Below are 25,626 nucleotides of genomic sequence, written 5' to 3'. Positions count from 1 at the left end.
AGGAGCAGCAATTGCGACAATAATTATTATATATAATATACAATATAATATTATATACAATATAATTATTATATAATTTTCTCATTGTTATTTATATTATATAATTTTCTCATTGTTATTTATTATTACAACATCTCTGTGAATTAGATTCCAATTTTTCTTTATTAAAGAGAATGATCGTCGTGTAATTTTTTATTCAACAATATATAAGTAGACATTACAATGAAAAAAAAAATTATTTTAACTAAATGCACTTATTGCGTACGTGACATAAAAATCGGAAGCTCTAATGATTTAGATTACATTATTGAATGATATAATTTCACACAAATTATGTAAAATTATATATAATATAAATTTCTTTGTCTCTTTCACAAATTATATTATAAATTTATATAATATAACCCCCCATGGGTACACCTTGACGAGGTGGGGTGGCTCAGTACTTGGATGGTCCCTTGAGGTTTATCTTAAATTCTTTTATTTAAGATAAATCTTAAGGAGCCTGAAGAGGAAGCTAAGTACCCATTTGCCACGAGTCGCAATGGATCGCACGCGCATTTAATGCGCTGGACGCAGATTGCGTCGTCGACTTTTCGTCGTCGGTGCCGTCAACGTGTCGCGGACGGCGGCGTCTCGTTACCGCGTTTTCGCGTTTAGCTTTTTCGCGTCATCGCGTCATCGCGTTTTCGCGTTGGACTTTCTCGCAATCCCAATTTCACTTATTTGTCATCGAGTTGTCATCTTCCGACGTCAACTAACCGGGATGTCTCATTGAGTCGTTGCGAATGTAACGAAATTCTCACGCCTCGTGCATCGCGGCACGCTTGGTGATGCCGGCCGCGCACACGTATGTCCAGTACTGTGTACATGGGCGCGCGGTTTTGAGCTTTTGCTCAAGTTCGGCTGATTGAGGTCACGCTCTGCTTCGGGCTCCAGTTCGGTACGGATCGGTTAGAATTCGATCGATTGCTTGGAATCGTCGTTAATGGGTCCCTTCTCTTGTTCTAACAGCCATGAGATATTATGCACGAACAAGAGTCGAGTGAACTTCATTCGCGTTGATTCCATCAATCGATAGTTTTCTTCCGTTTCGGACTTAACTCTTGTTTGGAGGTAAGATGTCGTTGAATTCCCAACCTGTTGACTCGAAGATGACTCTCGTAAGTGAAATGGGATTTTCGCTCGTATCGAAACCGGGAGTGCCGTTTAAAGTATATATATATTAAATATATACATCGCGCGACCAAACAGAAAATTTTTAATCGTATCGAATAGTGCGGGAACCGTCCAGTATCGCGCGTAAAAGTGCGAAAGTAGCGATATAAAAATATCGCACGTGAGTGCGGGAGTGCCGCTGAAAGTATCGCGCGTCTAAGACTGAGAGGAGGAGGAGGCCTAGGAGAGGCATCGGGCTTCGGCAGAGCAACCTTCTGGTAAATAATTTATTTATTTACAATTATATATTAAATATTAAATATATTTATTATAATTTAAATTAAACAATTAATCGCGTAATTTGATTTTTTATTTATATGATTTAAAGAAGAGAATTGAAGAATAAGATTTTTAAATAAAAGCTATAATCTTGTAAAGGTATAAGCTTTTATAAAGTTATTAAAGAATTATTAATAATGTTTTTTTTTTAATTTATAGAATTATTTTATTAATCTGCTTATTATTATATGGATCGAATATAAAATTCAATATATACAAATAATAATTTTTTGAAATATTAATTTTTTGGACATTATTATAATTTGGATTTTCTATATGTATGTTATAGATGCAACAACCCAGATGATCTGAGAGGAGGAGCAGGCCTAGGAAAGGCATCTTGCACCGGCGGAGCAACCTGATGGTGAGTATTATTATTTATATTAATTTTATATAAATAAATAAATTAATTTGATTTATATGAATGATTTAAACATGAAAAAATTGGGAAAATTTTTATAATTTTTTCTATATAAAAGTTTCTACTTAAAAAAATTAATTACTTATAAAATTATTTCATATTTATATATTTATTTATAATTGCGTGCATCGGATATAAAATTCAATGAGTCCAATAATAATTTCTTAAAATATTAATTATTTTGAACATTTATATAATTTGCATTTTATATTTGTATGTTACAGACAACGTAGCTTCAATATTAACTCCGCTGTTGCGCATCAGTGCCGGTAAGTAACAACCTTTTATTTTGAAGCAAAGGATTTGTAAATGCATGAAAAAATCCGTTGCTTCTAACTCTCGGTTGGCGGGATAATACGCGTGTAAAAATTAAAGTAAAAGAAAAAATATTTTTAAAATAACAATAGATATAGAGGTACATGAAATATTTATTTCCATTATATATATCGGCCTTTATAAAACGGCCTTTTTAAAAATAGATTTTTAATTTCTAAATATTTAATCTAAAAGATAAAGATATTTATAAGCAACCCGACGACGGAGAGTTAAAATGCATGCTAATTATATTTTATATATGCATGATAATTTATATTTTGCGATTTCTGACGACTTAATGGCGTACGTTAAAATACGATCGTAATATCGTACGATCGTAAACAAATTATTAGTCGTCAAAATGAATATGGCCAGAAGAAGAGATAACTGGCTTGAAAAATACATATCAATATTGGCAATATTGGCCAAAAGATGTGTTGCGCGGCTAAGGCTTCCTAAATTTTATCGCGAATTTCCGGTTAGGGCTCCTTAAATTTCTCATTATCGCGGATTTCTAATTAGGGTTCCCCAAATTTCACCTTATCGTGAATTTCTACTGGTGTAAGCCAGCAAGTAGGGCGGTTAGGGCTGTTAGGTCTTTATTAGGTCTGTTAAGGCTATTAAGTCTGTTAGGGCTGTTAGGACTGTTAGGTTTGTTAGGGCTATTAGGGCATATAAAAGTTAAATTTATTTTCAAGAAAAAAAAACATAAAAATATGTTATTTTTAGGGGTCTGTATTAGGCTTGTTAGGGCTATTAAGTCTGTTAGGACTGTTAGGTTTGTTAGGGCTATTAGGGCATATAAAAATTAAATTTATTTTCAGGAAAAAAACCATAAAAATATGTTATTTTTAGGATTATTTTCATATATATAATTTATTTTATGTAAAATTAAATAAATTATATATAAAGAGAATTGAAATTAATTATAAAAAAAACTATAAATAAAAATAAAAAATTAATGTATGGAAAATGTAAAAAATGTAACTTAAATACATAATGTACATTTAAGTTGCATTTTATTATACGTATAACATGTATTAAATTTAATATTTTATTTTTTGTAAATTGTATTAATATTTTATCACTTAAAAATTGTATTTTCTTGAAAATTATACAATTTTAAATTCGAATGTGAATGTTATTAGTATCTAATATGATAATATTGATTCGATAAAATATTGACAGAAAAAAGTAATTCAATCTAAATAATTTTTTTTTCTAACTTATTTGAATCCATATACATTGATTATCATTGATTAATCATTTCAAATAATAAAAATTTTGCAATTTTCTTGTGTTGAGAATATTGATACTAATAGCATCAATTATTAAATTGTATCTAACATTGTAATTATATCTATAAATTGTAATTATATTATTTTTTATTTTTAATAATTTTCTTTGCAATTGTATATAAATTATAATCTAGTTGTAATAATGTAAAAGAAATCTATTGTACATTACACGAAATTAGATGAATACGTACAATAACAAAATTTGTTTAATTAACACATTTGATATATTTTATTTCAATATTTTTATTGCAAAATTATTCAAATATTTGGATAGCTTATTTTTTTATATTAAAAGATTATTAATAAATTCGAGAAACTCGCGCAAATACCGTAAAAAAACTCTTTTACATAATATAAAGATTATTAAATAAAAGTGAATCAAGAAAAACACGATGTTAACCCAATAATTAGATATTAGCTTTTTACTCGTAAAATTTGTCGCGCTTTTAATATTATAGAAACGTAAGTATATTCGAAAATAAAATATTGCGAAATATTGAACATTATCGATCACGCGGAAATTAAAATCTGTAAAACAAAATAATTTTCTTTGATTATCGTTTTTAATTAAATGTATTTCGAAAATTTCGAATCGCGTTAAATATTTATTGATTTACGATTTATTGATTTACGATTTTATAATAAATTATATTGCAAACAATTGCGTTCTTTTCACGTTTTTGGACGTGATCGCTATCTTGGCGAAGAAGCCTTATCGCTGTCCCTCATGTCAGGTGGACGCTAGCAAATGCGGTTTGTACTGGCGGAGAGTCGAAACGATCTTCATTGCGGAGAGTTATTTCTCGTCGGTTTTTGTGGGCTCTATCCGCAATGCTTAGTTCGGTGCCTCATTGAAAATTGGAAGTTTCCATTACAGAGTAGGAATTAAACCCAGGTTTTCTTGGCGGTTCCTGAAAACAATGTTTTTGGCAGTGATTTAACGACGATCACCGTACATTTGAAATCGATTTTATTAAATATAAAATACAAAATTCATTAAGTATACTTTGAGAGAAGATATATTTTCTTTTTTTTTATTAAAAATGTTCTTCCATTAATATCAATATTATTTTAATAATGAAAATATTTAATAATAGTTCAAAAATGGATATAATAGATAAAATTCACTTTTTCAAATATAAATTTAATTTAATAAGTTTTTGCGCAAACTTTTTTGTGCAAAATTTTTATTATTTGAAAAATTATGGTTACAAACAAGTATATTTTATTAATTAATTTTGAATTAATTTTATTTTTGGTTTCTTTTAAGAAACCACTTGCAGGCACTGGACGTTCCACTATCTCAGTATATTACATTTATTTTAGATAAGACGAGTGTATATGTATATATAATAAAATACATGTGCGCAAATTGTGATGTATTTGCAAAAACCCTTTTTTGTATTATTCTTAATAATATATTAGGATGATGCATGATATAATATAAAATGTGTGAGTAATTAAAAAGTTCGAGACAAATCGAATGGGTACTCTGATATCAGTAAGATTCTGTAAATTATTGTCACGTGTTAAGTGTTAAATGCAACAGAAAAATTAATTTCTTGATAATCTTCCATTTGATGTTGCTAAATATTCAAATTGAATTTTTTTTTAAATCTCGCTGTTATTGGATTTGATTTGTCTCGAGCACATTTGGTACCCTAAAGTTATTATTATTCATACATTTAACCGAGCAACGATAAAAGCGCATGTATTTCATTTTTCCTAAATATACTCGATTGTAACATGTATATAAAAATCATTATATCCAGTCATTTTTTTAGTAAAAAAAGATATTTCTTACAATGGAAGAACATGTTTTTTTTCACGCGAAGTTTAATCTCATATATTGAAAATGATAATAAGGGTAACAGTCGTTAATTCGCTGCCGAAATCACTGTTATTGGGAGCGATCAGGAAGATCGGGGATTCGTTCCTTCCTGTAGCGGGACTTATGACGTTCAATGAATCACTTAACTTTCCTTTGTGGATCGATTCCGCGGGATCCGAAATAGAAGAAATAAGACAAATTGAGGTCGCTTTCCACTTTTAAGATCGTTCTTCTCTCTGTTAGATATTAACCAGCGTATCACTCGGCAGAGGGATTTTGATCTGGTTTAATCGTTGGGCCAGTTATCCTTCATTGAACGTGGCGATAACGCGATTATTTTAAGGAACATTAAAGTTTAGCCTATTTGCAATTGTCCGCGACACAAGATATATATTTTTATATACTTTTGATCGCGAAATTTACATGAAATTGTATATTTGGAAAGAAATCGAGTATTATAGATTCTGCATCCGCGTTTAATTCCTTACGTATATTATTTACAAATTATATGAAATGCGCCTCTAATGTTGCAATATTTTTATTGTCACATGAAATGATAATAATTATATTGCGTGTGCGCACGTTGTATTCCGATTATAGAAATTATGTGTATTGTAATTAAATATTACTATTTTTATCAATTTTTTTTATTCATCATATACATTCGCGAAATTTAAACCGCGATTTTTTTTCTGATTTAATCGTTGGGTAACATCGATGCTTTACTTATCTTTTCGCGTCATCGAACATTTCTTTTAGAAAACCTTACAAAATGCATTAAAATTCCGGGTACTTTTTCTTATTGAAAGACATAATCGATAAATTTATTAATGATTCTTTTGGTTGCGATAGATTATCAGCGCTACGCCATTCTAAAAATTTCTAATAAATTGTACGCATTTCTGATATTTTCGTGTAATATAATAAAATATGCTATGTATATATTCTATATAACAATTTGTTATGTATTATTTTATGTTTTATATATAATGTATTTTTTATTATTGTTATAATTATGTATTATATACTATATATTTTCAACGGAAAATTTTATGTATTTATAAATTGTATTATAATTATAATGTATATTTTGTAATATATTTTTATATGACTGCAAGCTATGTAATTATACATTATAATATTTTATAATTATATAATATACATATATATTTTTTATAAATTCTATGTATTATATTTTCTATTTGGAAAATTTGAAAAACCTACACTATTAAAAGAAAATAAAATAAAAAAATTTTACCTCCTCGATGGTATCTCCACCTTAACGAAGGCATTTGCCGGGTGAGGAGGTTTGAGTACTCTAATGATCCGGAGAGCTATGCCGGCGGTAACATAGGCCGGTATTTATATAATCTGTTTTTATATTTAATCATCTTAAATATGGTCTTCGCATCTTAAAATTCTGTTCAATCTCAATGAAATAATAAACATTTTCTAAATTTTACTTAAAACGATCTTAAATATAAGACTATATGAACACCGACCTTAATTACTGGTAGGGTCACCCATGCCGGATAGGTCAAAGAAAAAGAGTCAGACTAAGAGAGATACCCCGTAATTATAATTATTATATTAATAATTATTAATTATGAATATAATAATTATATTATAATATATTATATTATAATCGTTAATTAGTAATTATTACATTTTTTGAATAAGATGAAAGTAAAAGAATGATAAAAGCATGAAGAGAGAGAGAGAGAGAGAGAGAAGGAAGAAGCACGAGTCCCTATGGTCTTGGGAATGCGACAGATTACAACACTGCAAAGATTTGAAGAAGAAGATACATTGAATAAAAATGCGTAGTAATACTTTATATAATTATGTTACACTTTATAATTTAGCACATTGTATTATAATATATAAAGCATCAAGCATTAAATATTTTGATGTTATGAAAACTATAATAAAATAATATAAAAAATTTGCTATAAAGTGGAACATTCGAAAGAATATCCACTGACGAGATACTATTAAAGATCGATGATTTTACAATATTTACCGTGACCACAAAATATTTATGTATTTATGTGTATATATATATATATATATATATATATATATATATATATATATATAGAGAGAGAGAGAGAGAGAGAGAGAGAGGACCATAAGATTCGTTTATATTAAAAATTTAACACTGGCATTTCGTGTACATAGCACGGAATAAAACCAGAAATTGTGCTGAAAGGTTGATGGTGCGAACATTTAAACATAATATATCAGCTCTATTGTTTAAAACTATATCTGTAAGAAAATAATCAACTTTTCCTCTTGACTTTTTGGTAGAATAATTGCTCCTCGACTTCTTTATCGAAATATTCAATCGCTCCATTTCTGCTATTAATATTTTATAATTTGTTAGCAAAAAACCAATCATTTTCTTGGAAAAATATATTTCCCATAGTCTATCGCAAATATATCCAACATATTCGCAGACCAAATAATATTTTATGATATCGTGCGATAATTGGAGTGCAGAGTATTACTCTGTATCTATAGGGATAGTTTAAGTTCATTTATATTGCGATATTTTGCGGCACAGTGTAATATTAATTATCTAGGGACAGTATAAGATTAAATACAATGCGACATTTTACGATATTTTGCGATATTTACGGACGTAGAGTAATATTCTGTATCTATTGGTAGTTTAGGTTTATTTATATTGCGGTATTTTGCGATATTTGGGAACGCAGTGTAATGTTAATTATTTAGGGATAGTATAAGTTTAAATACAATGCGATATTTTACGATATCTTGCGATATTTGTAGCGCGGAGTATTATTCCGTATCAAGGGGTAGTTTAGGTTTAATTTATTGCGATACTTTGCGATATTTTGAGGCGCAGGGTAATATTAATTATCTAGGGATAGTTTAGAATTTCTAGCATTGCGATATTTTACGATATTTTTCGATATTTTGGGCGCAGAAAATTATTCTTTACCTAAGGGTAGTTTAGATTTAATTTGTTGCTATATTTGTTGCTATATACTTTAATATATTCCACATGTGTGTATATGTGTGTGTGTGTGTGTGTGTGTGTGTGTGTGTGTGTGTGTGTGTGTGTGTGTGTGTGTGTGTATATGTTAAAGTACGTAAAATATTTCGATGACGAACAGACAATAACACCGACCTTGACGGCGTAAACATTAGCGCGCTAATGTTTATATGCCATAGTCTTGAAAAATGTTTCGATAAAAAATAATAATAACACAGTCTTTCCGACTAATTTTTTCGCTCTATTATCATTCGCGCGACGACACTCAAAGAGTAAAGTAGTAGTATACAAGACGCTCCGTTAAATCCTTTTCTAGACGCGATCGCGATCAATATCGAAAAATTATATGCTGTATTAAAATACGTAAAATATAATATAATATAATATAATATAATATAATATAATATAAATATGTATTGTTTACGCCAAGGTCGGTATTATTGTCTGTTCGTCATCGAAATATTTTACGTACTTTAACATATTTATATTATATTATATTATAATATAAAATATAATATAATATAATACAATATATTTCGATATGACGAACGGACAATAACACGGTGTTCGGCCTTGACGATGTAAACAATAGCGCGCTAGTCATACGGTCTTGGTATCATTCACACGGCAACACTCGAGCAGTAAAGATCGTAGTGCGAATATATTCGTCGTATATTCTTAAATTAATTATTAATTAAACAATTATTGTATCATGACTTTCACTTTTTTATTAAACTTTCGATTCTATAATTCGTATTAATATACATGTACTGCATATATATATCAATAATGAAAACAACATTTGTAATGAATTAGTATTTAATTTGATCTCATAAAAACGTCGAGCGAATCGTACTTCTCTATCCCTTATACGATATATTAAAGTGCGTCTCTCGTAATTATTCCGTGATCGGGAGTGCCGTGCAAAGTGTCTCGCAATCGTTTCTACATATGACTAAATATAATCAATTGTTTGTTCGCGAGTGAACATGAGTGCTGTGAAGGTGCAAGCAAAGGATGAAGAAAGGAGAAGGATAACTGGAAAAGTATCGGACAGCCAGAGAACAGTGAGAGAGCCTGAAGCAGCCAGAGAGATATGCGGTGAGTAATTTATAAAAATTATTTATTATTTATATTGTTGTGTCCCCGCGTCTCTTTCCTGTGGATGTATACGCCATCCGTTATTCTGTCGGGAAGTACGTCGATGGAAGAAGATCGTCTCCGCGCGCGTTGTTAAGAGATTGTTTAACATCAACGACGGTCAGCTGAGTCTGAGCCCAGCTGTCAAGCTGAGCGGTCGCGCGTTAAAATCTGTGTTTCGTTTTACGAATTATCTGAGTTCTTGTATGTTTCTCGTGGTTCTATGTTTCGTGGTTCTTGTGTTTCAAAGAACCGTATTATTATTTTCGAGTGCGCGAGTGCGAGCGTGTGCCGATCAATTGTGTCGCGCGCGTTCGATACATATCGTTCCGGGGACGCAACAATATATATTAATTTGAAAATAGACATATTGCTTATTATTTTTTCATTTTCTCAATGGTATATATAATTCGCTCTAAAAATCACGTAATATAATGCATGTATAAAATATTCCAGGTTTTATTTTAACACATTTAAAGTATCTATAATAAAGCATTTATAATATTTTTGTTATTAATTAATACTTTTATATATAAATATTTTAATATCTTATAAAATATTTTTAAAATAATATAATTATTTAAATATTTCATATATGAAAATTAACATGCTCTCTTTATATAATTATATTTTTCAAAAATTTATAATAAAGAAACATTATTTTGCTAGTTTTACATTTAAAGTATTAATATCAGAGATAAATCTCTCTTAAAAGATAAAAAAATTGATTGCGCGTAATAATTAGTTTTACAAAATAAATTATTTTGAGTTTTATAAAGAATAGATCTATAAGAATATTAATTGATTATATTTGAATTTAATTTTTGATATATTGATTTAAAAATAGAAGTGTGTGACAAGAATTAAAATTAATAATAATTTGAATTGTATTTAGATTGTTAAAAAGTTGAATGATAAAATATCGAATAAAATACACTTAATCTTTAAGTATCGTTAAAGAAATAATTATTCTTATAAAAATCACAATAAAATAAATTATCGTTTCATTGCTAAGTGTTAACTGTTAAATGCAACAGAAAAATTAATTCCTTGATACTTTTTCATTTGATGTTGGTAAATATTCAAATTGAATTTTTTTTTAAATCTCGCTGTTATCAGATTTGATTTGTCTCGAGCACATTTGGTACCCTAAAATTATTATTATTCACACATTTAACTGAGCAACGATAAAAGCGCATGTATTTCATTTTTCCTAAATATACTCGATTGTAACATGTATATAAAAATCATTATATCCAGTCATTTTTTAATAAAAAAAGATATTTCTTAAAATGGAAGAACATGTTTCTTTTCACGCGTATTTTAATCTCATATATTAAAAATGATAATAAGGGTAACAGTCGTTACCCTTATTATCATTTTTAATATATGAGATTAAAATACGCGTGAAAAGAAACATGTTCTTCCATTTTAAGAAATATCTTTTTTTATTATATCGCTGCCGAAATCACTGTTATCGGGAGCCATCAGGAAGATCGGGAATTCATTCCTTCGTATAGTGGGACTTCTGATGTTTAATGAATCACTTAACTCTTCATTGTAAATCGATTTCGCGAGTTCCGAAATAGAAGAAATAAGACAAGTTGAAGTCGCTTCCCACTTTTAAGATCGCTCCTTTTTTTATCGGATATTACCGGTATGTCACTCGCGTATCTGCAATTGAATATTTTGAATTATCGATTTATTTATTCGTCGCGGTTTATCGCGAATTTTAAATTGCGATTTATCTTATAAAAATTCGCAAGTAAATCGGTCGGTGAATTGTATATCCACAAACATTACAGACTTCAAATGATTGTTGAAATATTTTTGATTTTTTATACTTACGTGATAATAATTATATCGCGCTCGTGTCTATTGAGAGCTTCGATCATTATATTTATTCGTCGCGTTTTCTCGGGAATTTTAAATCGCGATTTATCTTATAATTTAATCGTTGACTTATACATTAAAGCTTTGTTTATCTTTCCACGTCTTTGAATATTGTTTTTATTAGTTCGCGCAAAATGCTGGTAGTGCAAATATTTTCTTCTATAATTTAAAAGACGATCGATGACTATATTAATGACTTTTTTAATCGTGATTCTTTACATTATTTAAATCTTATTAAACTCTACTATTACATCGATTATTAGAGGGACTTTGAAAATCATTCGTTCCGTTATTTTCTATTAAACGTGGCCACAACGCGATTTTTAATTATATTTTAAAACTTATAGAGCTCATTTCTTCTTATTCAGCTAATCATGCGCGGAATAGGATATGTATTTTATTCTCAATCGTGAAATTCGTATAAAGTCGCGTATATATTAATCGCAAATAAATCGGACAGTGAATTTTATGTTCATAAACAATACGAATCACAAATGTTTGCTAAAATATCTTCGTCTGTCAACATACGTTAAATTTCTTTTCTACAGATACGATCGCGATCAACATCGGAAAATTATTTATTATAACAATATGATTAATTTATTTTTATAAATAACACATAATTAATAATTATATACAGGGTAATTCATATAAAGTGACCGATGTGAATATTAGCTAAAGTTGAAGAGCTATGAAAAAATTTTTATACCAAAAGATGTTTGACACAGAGGGGGACATCGTATGGTACAAACGATATTTTTATAGATGAAGGCATTAAGGAGATTTCAAGATCAACTTAATTTTTTTAAATGGAACCTCCTATTTTTTATTACATATTCTTGTAGCTCATCTCGAGAGCTTTCCAAAACATTATAATTAAGTTAGTTTTCATTAAGTACTTTCCGAGTTATGAGGCTTGAAATCATTTCTTAATTTTACATAAACCGTAAAATATCTTGTAAAATATTCATTTTTCGATTATCTTACCTTAATACTTTTACGTACAAAATAATGAGAGGAATCAATTGGTGTAAAGAAAACATATAGTTGTTTCGAAGAAAACATATGTAATTTGCAATCAACAATTACATATTTTTTCGTAAAAATAACTATTTGTTTTATTTACACCAATTGATTTCTCTCATTATTTTGTACGTAAAAGTATTAAGGTAAGATAATCGAAAAATGAATATTTTACAAGATATTTTACGGTTTATGTAAAATTAAGAAATGATTTCAAGCCTCATAACTCGGAAAGTACTTAATGAAAACTAACTTAATTATAGTGTTTTAGAAAGCTCTCAAGATGAGCTACAAGAATATGTAATAAAAAATAGGGGGTTCCATTTAAAAAAATTAAGTTGATCTTGAAATCTCCTTAATGTCTTCATTTATAAAAATATCGTTTGTACCATACGATGTCCCCCTGTGTCAAACATCTTTTGGTATAAAAATTTTTTCATAGCTCTTCAACTTTAGCTAATATTCACATCGGTCACTTTATATGAGTCACCCTGTATATCGCGACGAAAATTCTCGAATCGTATATTTCATAATTTATTCATTTAATCAACTAAGAATCATATATATATAGTCACAGAAATCTAAAATAATAAATTATTATTTCGATATGAAATCGATTTTTACGAGCACAGAAATTATTTCTTTAATATTTATAAATATTTAAATATAATTCGGATTGTGAGAACGCGCAGTAAAACAATTGAGTCGTGGATCTAAACAATTAACATAATGAAAGACTCCATCAATCTTTAAATAAATATATAATCATATAATTAAAAAATCTATATAATCTAAAATACTTGTATATATTTTAATATATTATATTCCATGTATATATATGTTAAAGTACGTAAAATATTTCGATGACGAACAGACAATAACACCGACCTTGGCGGCGTAAACAATAGCGCGCTAATGTTTATATGTCGTAGGCTTGAAAAATGTTTCTATAAAAAAATAATAATAACACGGTTTTCGATCTTTCGGACTAATTTTTCGGCTATATTATTATTCGCGCGACGACACTCAAAGAGTAAAGTAGTAGTACAAGGCGCTCCGTTAAATCCTTTTCTAGACGCGATCGCGATCAATATCGAAAAATTATATGCTGTATTAAAATACGTAAAATATAATATAATATAATATAATATAATATAATATAATATAAATATGTATTGTTTACGCCAAGGTCGGTATTATTGTCTGTATTGTTCGTCATCGAAATATTTTACGTACTTTAACATATTTATATTATATTATATTATAATATAAAATATAATATAATATAATACAATATATTTCGATATGACGAACGGACAATAACACGGTGTTCGGCCTTGACGATGTAAACAATAGCGCGCTAGTCATACGGTCTTGGTATCATTCACACGGCAACACTCGAGCAGTAAAGATCGTAGTGCGAATATATTCGTCGTATATTCTTAAATTAATTATTAATTAAACAATTATTGTATCATGACTTTCACTTTTTTATTAAACTTTCGATTCTATAATTCGTATTAATATACATGTACTGCATATATATATCAATAATGAAAACAACATTTGTAATGAATTAGTATTTAATTTGATCTCATAAAAACGTCGAGCGAATCGTACTTCTCTATCCCTTATACGATATATTAAAGTGCGTCTCTCGTAATTATTCCGTGATCGGGAGTGCCGTGCAAAGTGTCTCGCAATCGTTTCTACATATGACTAAATATAATCAATTGTTTGTTCGCGAGTGAACATGAGTGCTGTGAAGGTGCAAGCAAAGGATGAAGAAAGGAGAAGGATATCTGGAAAAGTATCGGACAGCTAGAGAACAGTGAGAGAGCCTGAAGCAGCCAGAGAGATATGCGGTGAGTAATTTATAAAAATTATTTATTATTTATATTGTTGCGTCCCCGCGTCTCGTTCCTGTGGATGTATACGCCATCCGTTATTCTGTCGGGAAGTACGTCGATGGAAGAAGATCGTCTCCGCGCGCGTTGTTAAGAGATTGTTTAACATCAACGACGGTCAGCTGAGTCTGAGCCCAGCTGTCAAGCTGAGCGGTCGCGCGTTAAAATCTGTGTTTCGTTTTACGAATTATCTGAGTTCTTGTATGTTTCTCGTGGTTCTATGTTTCGTGGTTCTTGTGTTTCAAAGAACCGTATTATTATTTTCGAGTGCGCGAGAGCGAGCGTGTGCCGATCAATTGTGTCGCGCGCGTTCGATACATATCGTTCCGGGGACGCAACAATATATATTAATTTGAAAATAGACATATTGCTTATTATTTTTTCATTTTCTCAATGGTATATATAATTCGCTCTAAAAATCACGTAATATAATGCATGTATAAAATATTCCAGGTTTTATTTTAACACATTTAAAGTATCTATAATAAAACATTTATAATATTTTTGTTATTAATTAATACTTTTATATATAAATATTTTAATATCTTATAAAATATTTTTAAAATAATATAATTATTTAAATATTTCATATATGAAAATTAACATACTCTCTATATATAATTATATTTTTCAAAAATTTATAATAAAGAAACATTTTTTTGCTAGTTTTACATTTAAAGTATTAATATCAGAGATAAATCTCTCTTAAAAGATAAAAAAATTGATTGCGCGTAATTATTAGTTTTACAAAATAAATTATTTTGAGTTTTATAAAGAATAGATCTATAAGAATATTAATTGATTATATTTGAATTTAATTTTTGACATATTGATTTAAAAATAGAAGTGTGTGACAAGAATTAAAATTAATAATAATTTGAATTGTATTTAGATTGTTAAAAAGTTGAATGATAAAATATCGAATAAAATACACTTAATCTTTAAGTATCGTTAAAGAAATAATTATTCTTATAAAAATCACAATAAAATCAATTATCGTTTTATTGCTAAGTGTTAACTGTTAAATGCAACAGAAAAATTAATTCCTTGATACTTTTTCATTTGATGTTGCTAAATATTCAAATTGAATTTTTTTTTAAATCTCGCTGTTATCAGATTTGATTTGTCTCGAGCACATTTGGTACCCTAAAATTATTATTATTCACACATTTAACCGAGCAACGATAAAAGCGCATGTATTTCATTTTTCCTAAATATACTCGATTGTAACATGTATATAAAAATCATTATATCCAGTCATTTTTTAATAAAAAAAGATATTTCTTAAAATGGAAGAACATGTTTTTTTTCACGCGAATTTTAATCTCATATATTAAAAATAATTATAAGGGTAACAGTCGTTAATTCGCTGCCGAAATCACTGTTATCGGGAGCCATCAGGAAGATCGGAGATTCATTCCTTCTTATAGTGGGACTTCTGATGTTTAATGAATCACTTAACTCTTCATTGTAAATCGATTTCGCGAGTTCCGAAATAGAAGAAATAAGACAAGTTGAAGTCGCTTCCCACTTTTAAGATCGCTCCTCTTTTTATCGGATATTACCGGTATGTCACTCGCGTATCTGCAATTGAATATTTTGAATTATCGATTTATTTATTCGTCGCGTTTTATCGCGAATTTTAAATCGCGATTTATCTTATAAAAATTCGCAAGTAAATCGGTCGGTGAATTGTATATTCACAAACATTACAGACTTCAAATAATTGTTGAAATATTTTTGATTTTTTATACTTACGTGATAATAATTATATCGCGCTCGTGTCTATTGAGAGCTTCGATCATTATATTTATTCGTCGCGTTTTCTCGGGAATTTTAAATCGCGATTTATCTTATAATTTAATCGTTGACTTATACATTAAAATAATATGGTTAACTTTCCACGTCTTTGAATATTGTTTTTAATAGTTCGCGCAAAATGCTGGTAGTGCAAATATTTTCTTCTATAATTTAAAAGACGATCGATGACTATATTAATGACTTTTTTAATCGTGATTCTTTACATTATTTAAATCTTATTAAACTCTACTATTACATCGATTATTAGAGGGACTTTGAAAATCATTCGTTCCGTTATTTTCTATTAAACGTCACAACGCGATTTTTAATTATATTTTAAAACTTATAGAGCTCATTTCTTCTTATTCAGCTAATCATGCGCGGAATAGGATATGTATTTTATTCTCAATCGTGAAATTCGTATAAAGTCGCGTATATATTAATCGCAAATAAATCGGACAGTGAATTTTATGTTCATAAACAATACGGATCACAAATGTTTGCTAAAATATCTTCGTCTGTCAACATTCGCCGTTAAATTTCTTTTCTACAGATACGATCGCGATCAACATCGGAAAATTATTTATTATAACAATATGATTAATTAATTTTTATAAATAACACATAATTAATATCTATATACAGGGTAATTCGTATAAAGTAACTGATGTGAATATTAGCTAAAGTTGAAGAGCTATGAAAAAATTTTTATACCAAAAGATGTTTGACACAGAGGGGGACATCGTATGGTACAAACGATATTTTTATAGATGAAGGCATTAAGGAGATTTCAAGATCAACTTAATTTTTTTAAATGGAACCTTCTATTTTTTATTACATATTCTTGTAGCTCATCTCGAGAGCTTTCTAAAACACTATAATTAAGTTAGTTTTCATTAAGTACTTTCCGAGTTATGAGGCTTGAAATCATTTCTTAATTTTACATAAACCGTAAAATATCTTGTAAAATATTCATTTTTCGATTATCTTACCTTAATACTTTTACGTACAAAATAATGAGAGGAATCAATTGGTGTAAAGAAAACATATGCAATTAACAATTACATATTTTTTCGTAAAAATAACTGTGTTTTATTTACACCAATTGATTTCTCTCATTATTTTGTACGTAAAAGTATTAAGGTAAGATAATCGAAAAATGAATATTTTACAAGATATTTTACGGTTTATGTAAAATTAAGAAATGATTTCAAGCCTCATAACTCAAAAAATACTTAATGAAAACTAACTTAATTATAGTGTTTTAGAATATTTATTAATATTCTAAATATTTCCCGTATATTTCATAATTTATTCATTTAATCAACTAAGAATCATAATAACAGATATCTAAAATAATAAATTATTATTTCGATATGAAATCGATTTTTACGAGCACAGAAATTATTTCTTTAATATTTATAAATATTTAAATATAATTCGGATTGTGAGAACGCGCAGTAAAACAATTGAGTCGTGGATCTAAACAATTAACATAATGAAAGACTCCATCAATCTTTAAATAAATATATAATCATATAATTAAAAAATCTATATAATCTAAAATACTTGTATATATTTTAATATATTATATTCCATGTATATATATGTTAAAGTACGTAAAATATTTCGATGACGAACAGACAATAACACCGACCTTGGCGGCGTAAACAATAGCGCGCTAATGTTTATATGTCGTAGGCTTGAAAAATGTTTCTATAAAAAAATAATAATAACACGGTTTTCGATCTTTCGGACTAATTTTTCTGCTATATTATTATTCGCGCGACGACACTCAAAGAGTAAATTAATGGTGCTCCGTTAAATTCCTTTTCTAGAGGCGATCGCGATCGATATTGAAAAATTATTTGCTGTATTAAAATACGTAAAATATATTTCGATATGACGAATGGACAATAAATGGGCCCGGTGTTCGGCCTTGACGATGTAAACAATAGCGCGGTAGTGTTCATGTCGTACGGCCTTGGTATCATTCACACAGCGACACTCGAATAGTAAAGATATAGTAGTAAGAAATACGTATATATTGTTAAATTAATTATTAATTAAACGATTATTGTATCATGACTTTAAATTATATTAAACTTTCGAATCTATAATTCGTATTAATATACATGTACCGTATATATATATATATATATATATATATATATATATATATATATATATATATATATAAAATTATTCATTATTTATATATATTATTTTCAAAATAGATATATTGCTTATTATTTTTTCATTTTCTCGATAGTATATATAATTCGCACTAAAAATCACATAATGCATGTATAAAATATTCCAGATTTTACTTTAACACATTTAAAGTATCTATAATAAAGCATCTATAATATTTTTGTTATTAATTAATACTTTTATATAGAAATATTTTAATATTTTAGAAAATATTTTTAAAATAATATAATTATTTAAATATTTCATATAGAAAAATTAACATACTCTCTTTATTTTTAATTACATTTTTTTAAAATTTATAATAAAAGAAATATTTTTTACCAGTTTTACATTTAAAGTATCAATATCAGAGATAAAAGATCAAACAATTGATTGCGCTTAATAATTAGTTTTACAAAATGAATTATTTTGAGTTTTATAAAGAATAGATCTATAAAGAGTATTAATTGATTATACTTGTATTTAAATTTTGACGTATTGTTTTAAAAATATAAGTGTACGACAAGAATTAAAATTATAAATTATCGTTTTATTGTGATCTTTATAAGAATAATTATTTCTTTAACGATACTTAAAAATTAAATGTATTTATTCGAGTGTTTTATCTCTCTCTCTCCCTCCCTCTCTCTCCCTCCCTCTCTCTCCCTCCCTCACTCTCTCTCTCTCTCTCTCTCACTCAACTTTCTAACAATCTAAATACAATTCAAATTGAGAACGCGTGATAAAATGATCGAATGATAAAAGTCATATAGTTAAAGTTTTGTGAGATATATTAATCGTTTAATAAATAATTAATTTATACTTTAAAATATTCGTATAATTTAATTTATTCCACGCATATATACATGAATTATCAATAACACGGTGTTCGACTTTGGCAATATAAACAGTAGCGCGCTATTATTAATATGTTACGGTTTTATCATTTGCACGGTGACACTCGAGCAATAAAGTAGTAGTGCGAAACGCTTCACATATTGTCGAATTTTTTTTTTCTAAACACGATTACGATAGTATCGAAACATAATTTGATATAATTATTAATAATTAAAAATTAATTAATTTATGATAAACGACATGAAACTGTATATCGCAACGATAAATCGAATCGCAATCATTAATTACTGCGAATAAAAATTGAAATAGGGGATACATAAAAAGGGATAAAAGAATTAATTTTGTTATGATTTTTCGATTATTGATGCTTATTATAATAATTTCCCTAACAATACTTATTAGAATTAAATAAATTTCAACCAATACTTTAAATTTTCTTAATCGGCAATCACTTATAGAATATTTCAACGATAAATTATAATAATAACGTAGTATAAGTTGACTTTGGCGATATAAACAGTACCGCGGTAATGTTTTTGATTTATGATCATTCGCACAGTAACCTTGGGCAATAAAGTAGTGACGTTTCATATATTATCAAATTCTTTCTTTACATAGTCGACCCTGACGATATAAACAGTACCGCGGTAATGTTCTTGACTTACGATCATTCGCTCAGTGGCTCTTGAGCAATAAAGTAGTGACGTTTCATATATTATCAAATTCTTTCCTTACATAGTCGACCCTGGCGATATAAACAGTACCACGGTAATGTTCTTGACTTACGATCATTCGCTCGGTGGCTCTTGAGCAGTGAAGTAGTGATGTGAGACGTTTCATATATTATCAAATTCTTTCTCTAAACACAATTGCAAGTGCAATGAGGAACTTTTCGTGAATAAGTGTAAGTGCAACGAGGAATTCAAATGAGTGCAACAAGGATTAAAGTGCCACGAGGAAAGAGCGAAGGAAGCAAAAGAAAAAAGGAGGTTCTGGAAGTGGATGGATCAATAAGATATGATGTAAGTCATTAATATAAATTATTTATCATATTCATTATTTATTATATTGTTGCGTCATTAATATAAATTATTTATCATATTCATTATTTATTATATTGTTGCGTCCCCGCGTCCCGTCCCGCTGACTGTATTCGTCACCCGTTGAATTCTTTCGAAGAAGATCGTTTTCGCGCGCGTTGTCAAGATATTGCTATAAACAACGACTGTCAGAGAGTCTAAGCCTAGCTGTCAAGTTGTGCGGACGCGCGTCTATTTGTGATCCGTTTTACGATTATTCTGAATTCTTGTATGTTACTCGCGATTTATTAAAATTCTTGTGCACCTTAAATCGCGTTATTATTTACGAGTGCACGAGCGTCAGCGCATGCCGATTGTGTCACCCGCGTTCGATATATATCGTTCCGTGGACGCAACAATATATAAATTATTTATCAATAGTATATATATTCAAAATATACATATTTCTCGTTTCGTTTTATTTCTTTGATAGTGATTCAATAGTGATTTTAAATTGTAACATATATAATACATATACTTATAAAAAATATTCCATTTTATTTTAAAATAATTAAAACATTTATAAAATTGTTTATTAATTAATATTTTCAGATACTTCTTATATTTTATAAAACATTTCATATTAATATATTTATTTAAATATTTCATGTATAAAAAAATAGAAATTTTTTTATTTATCATATTTTTAAAAGTTTATATATAAGAAATATAAATTATTTTGTAATTACGCGATATATAACATTAAAATATATCTATTTAAAAGTAAAAATTAATTGCGCGCAATAATTAGTTTTAAAATCAATTATTTTGAACATAGCTTTATATAATAGATTTTCTTTTATCTTTTATATTTTCATTTATCGTTTATATTTGCGAATTTAAATTTATGTACTATATTACAAAATAAATTTCAAATTATGTATTATATTATATATAAAATTATATATAATATAACCCTCCCATGGGGTACACCTTGTCGTGGTGGGAGGGCTTAGTACTTGGATGGTGCCTTGAGGTTTATCTTAAATTTTTCTATTTATGATAAATCTTAAGGTGCCTGAATGGGAAGCTAAGTACCCTTTCGCGTCGTCGGTGCCGTCAACGTGCCGCGGACGGCAAGCGCTTCGTTACCGCGTTTTCGCGTTGTAGTATTCTCGCGTCGTCGCGTTTTCGCGGAACTTTTGGACTTTTCATATAAAATCCCAATTTCATTTATTGTCACGAGTCTCTACTTCCGTTGCCAACTAACTGGGATGTTTCGAGTTTGCACACGTTGCTATGCAACGTACACTCTTGCTTCGTGCTTCGTCAAGTGATTCGGCCCGAATTAGTTAGAACTCGATCGATTGCTCGGAATGGTCGTCAATGGGTCCCTTCTCTTTGCTCGTCTACAGCCACACGCACTGCGTGTGTTAACCCTGTCGAGGAGTCGAGTGGATTCCCCTAGGCACGATTTTCGCTCGGTAAAAGGGGTTGCCTCCCCATTTTCTAAATTGCTGAATGTAAGCATTTAAAAAATGTGGGTATCCTCTTCTTTTGCCGTCTACTAGCCTGGTGTAGCATATAGCAACCGCGGGAGGCATAATATGTCCGGGCGGAGCACCTGAAATCGTGCTTAGCGGGTCCAGGTTCGATACGAGATAGGATAATTGCGCGAAAAAGAGTTGGTGAACTTCATTTTCCTCTATTTCCGTCAATCGTTTCGTCTTCTTTCCGGTTTGGGCTTAGTCCTTGCTCGTTGTATCGTTGCAATCCCGACCGGTTGGCTCGAAGTTGATTCTCATAAGTGAAATGGGATTTTCGCTCGTACCGAAACCGGGAGTACCGTTCAAGGTATACATATTAAGTATATACATCGCGCGATCAAATAGAAAATTTTTTATCATACCGAAATAGTGCGGATACCGTTAAGTATCGCGCGTAAAATAGCGGAAATAGCGATATAAAAATATCGCTCGTGAGTGCGGGAGTGCCGTTGAAAGTATCGCGCGTCAACAACATGAGAGGAGGAGGAGGCCTGGGAGAGGCATCAGGCACCTGTGAAGCAACTCTATGGTAAATAAATTATCGCTTATATATAATTATTTATTAATTGCGTACGCGCGATTTAAATTAAGTAATTAATCGCGTAATTTGATTTTTTATTTATATGACTTAAACAAGAGAAAAAGAGAGAAATTTTTACATAAAAACTGTAATTTAAAAGTTTCTACGTTCGAATAGCTTTTGATAGAATTATTAAATTATTACTTATTAGTAGAATTTTTTTCAAAATTTATAAAATTGTTTATCTGCTTATTATTTATGTGTGTCGGATATAAAATTAAATGCATATAATAATAATTTTTTGACCGTGACTACAATTTGAATCTTCTTTGTATGTTACAGACCAACAAAAACTATTGTGAGAGGAGGAGGAGGCCTGGGAGAGGCATCTTGCATCGGCGAAGCAACCTGATGGTGAATATTTATTATTTGTATATCAATTGTTATAAATCGTACGCAAAATTAAATGCATATAATAATAATTTTTTGACCGTGACTACAATTTGAATCTTCTTTGTATGTTACAGACCAACAAAAACTATTGTGAGAGGAGGAGAAGGCCTGGGAGAGGCATCTTGCATCGGCGAAGCAACCTGATGGTGAATATAATTCTCGTTCTTATAATTTAAAGGAATTAAAGAGAAAATTAGAGAGAAAGATTTTTATAAAAATCATATATAAAAATTTCTATTTAAAAAGTAATTTTAAAATTTATAAAATCTTTTCACGTGTTTATATCTGCTTATTATTTTACACACCGGATATGAAATTCCGCACAATAATAATTTTTTGAAATATTGATTGTATTTTGAGTTTTGTTATAAATGAATTTTATATTTGTATGTTACAGACAACGTAGCTTCGACAACTCCGCTGTGGCACATCAATGCTCCGGTAAGTGATAAAAACTTTTATTTAATTTTAAAGTAACGGATTCATACAGATTGTAGATAAATCCGTTGCCTTAAAATGGATGAGCTAGAATAGATTAAATTAAATAACTTTTAATAAATTCGTTCGAAATATATTGCATCCATTGCGAAAATATATTGCAGTATTTCAATTATAAAGAAGAAAGATAGAGAAAAGATTATTTTTGTAGATTTTACCTAATTTATTAAAAATAAAGAACACTAAAAACTGTATCAATTACATCTAATGCTAATTTATTCGCTTATAACGCGCATTTATCTTATTCACTTATCTTACTCTAATTTCTTATTAGCTCATCCATTACAACATTTGTTGTAGATATTGTTTTTAAACTTAATGTAAAGCCAAATGATTAATTAATGAAATAACTTGTAATGTGATAAATGTAATATGACAAATGTTATACACATATTAATTTTATTTTATTTTAAATTATGCATTACTATAAAAAATTTATTAATTATATATATTATTATAATATCAATCAATTTTTATTGGTAATCTGCACAGAGACTTTTATATTATAAGAATTTCATATATTATACCAGGCTGCTAACAGCTGAAGCCAGGATAATCATTTACATTTGGGCAGGACATACATATACAGATTAGATTAATATACATATTATATCGTACTTCAATTTTTGCCGGCATTTATTAAAATAAATATAAACTTCTATGAGATAGTGATTAAAATGAACATAAGTAGTTACAAAATATTAAAATATAGTATTTAAATAAATATAAGCAATAACCAGCAATTATTAAAATAAATATACAAGCGATACTCATATAAATTACAATTGCATCTTTCGAAAGCGATAGTTATGTTATGTTAAATTTTGTGATACCCGGTATAAATTCTGTCCAGTTATAAATGGTTGCTTTTGTTTTACATTTTATCATATGAGATATGGCCGTGTTAGCAGTCTAATATAATATAGAGAAATTTGTAATTTGGCTTTATTTCAGTTTAAAAAATTAAATTAAATTTATTTTTAAAAATGCTTTAAAAATGAAAATATTTAAATTATTAATTTAAATTATTAAAATTATTTTCAGGAATACTACAAGAAATTGCAAAATGTATAAATGTTTAAGAAGATTGTAAATTACGTAAATTCATTCTTATGTAAATTACACGAAAAATTATCGAAAGTATACGTATAATGATTATATAATAGTAATTCATTAAATTAACATATTTATTTCTATAGTATATATTTTTTAAATATTCATAAAAGAGTAACAATTTATATTTTCATATCAGAGTCATTAATAAATTTGGAAAATTTTTATATAAAATGTAAAAATTCGATGCTAAATTAATGATTAAATATAAGCGTTATAAAATTCGACAGACGCCTTTGTTATAAAATCGCGAGTCAATTATTAAATTTAATGATACGCTTTCCGTTAGATTTATCTATTTATGAATTCCATATCGCGCGGAGCTGAATATTCTTAAAATAAATTATTAAATTATGATTGCGAAAATACCGTGTTCTTTCCGTGTTTTTTCCGCGTTTTTTCCGCATTCCTTTCGCGTTCTTTCCGAGTTCTTTTCGCGTTCTTTCTGGGTTCTTTTCGCGTTCTTTTCGCATCCTTATAAAAGATTACCGTTTTAACAAAAGAATTTTATCGCTGTCCCTCTCGTCAGATAATATTCCTAAATATTGCTAATTAAATATAAAGAATTATCGAATAAGAGTGTGAAGATTCGATGTGATAAGTCAACGATTAGATATTAGCTTCACAAAATTTAACGATCACCTTCGCTATTATAGGATTGCGAGTTAATTATTATGAATTTAATAATTTGCTTTTCAGTTATATTTGTATTTACGAAATCCGTATCGGAAAATATTCATAAATAAATTAATAAATTACGGTTGCGAAAAACACCCATGTTTTTCCCACGTTCTTTTTCGCGTTCTTCTTAGACGAGATTGTCGTTTTAATAAAAGAATTACATTGCGTCATCGACTTTCCATCGTCGGTGCCGTCGACATGTCGCGGACGGCGGCATTACCGTGTTTCCCCGTTGTAGTATTCTCGCGTCGTCGCGTTTTCGCGCTTCCGCGTTGGACTTTTCGTATAAAAATCCCAATTTCCTTATATTGTCACGAGTCTCTACTTCCGATGCCAACTAACTGGGATGTTTCGAGTTTGCACACGTTGCTATGCAACGTACACTCTTGCTTCGTGCTTCGTCAAGTGATTCGGCCCGAATTAGTTAGAACTCGATCGATTGCTCGGAATGGTCGTCAATGGGTCCCTTCTCTTTGCTCGTCTACAGCCACACGCACTGCGTGTGTTAACCCTGTCGAGGAGTCGAGTGGATTCCCCTAGGCACGATTTTCGCTCGGTAAAAGGGGTTGCCTCCCCATTTTCTAAATTGCTGAATGT

The 25,626-nt window shown here is 29.0% G+C and overlaps 2 long non-coding RNA genes across 2 annotated transcripts; both read left to right on the top strand.

The window, feature by feature from the left end:
* Positions 1-411: 411 nt before the first annotated feature.
* LOC145962802 (uncharacterized) lies at positions 412-3,082 on the top strand. The gene is made up of 3 exons (XR_014435971.1): positions 412-1,436; positions 1,787-1,861; positions 2,143-3,082. It is a non-coding gene; the product is annotated as an uncharacterized LOC145962802 (long non-coding RNA).
* A 19,048-nt stretch (positions 3,083-22,130) lies between these two features.
* LOC145962994 (uncharacterized) lies at positions 22,131-24,364 on the top strand. Its single transcript, XR_014436049.1, has 5 exons — positions 22,131-22,293; positions 22,627-22,698; positions 22,812-22,883; positions 23,135-23,178; positions 24,280-24,364. It is a non-coding gene; the product is annotated as an uncharacterized LOC145962994 (long non-coding RNA).
* The last annotated feature ends 1,262 nt before the right edge of the window (positions 24,365-25,626 follow it).

The sequence above is a fragment of the Camponotus vicinus genome, unplaced genomic scaffold (genome assembly GCF_025532165.1).
Source record: "Camponotus vicinus isolate PSW18456_S1 unplaced genomic scaffold, iyCamVici1.0 SCAF_12, whole genome shotgun sequence".
Taxonomy (NCBI): Eukaryota; Metazoa; Arthropoda; class Insecta; order Hymenoptera; family Formicidae; genus Camponotus; species Camponotus vicinus.
This window is presented reverse-complemented; position numbering and strand designations above follow the sequence as displayed.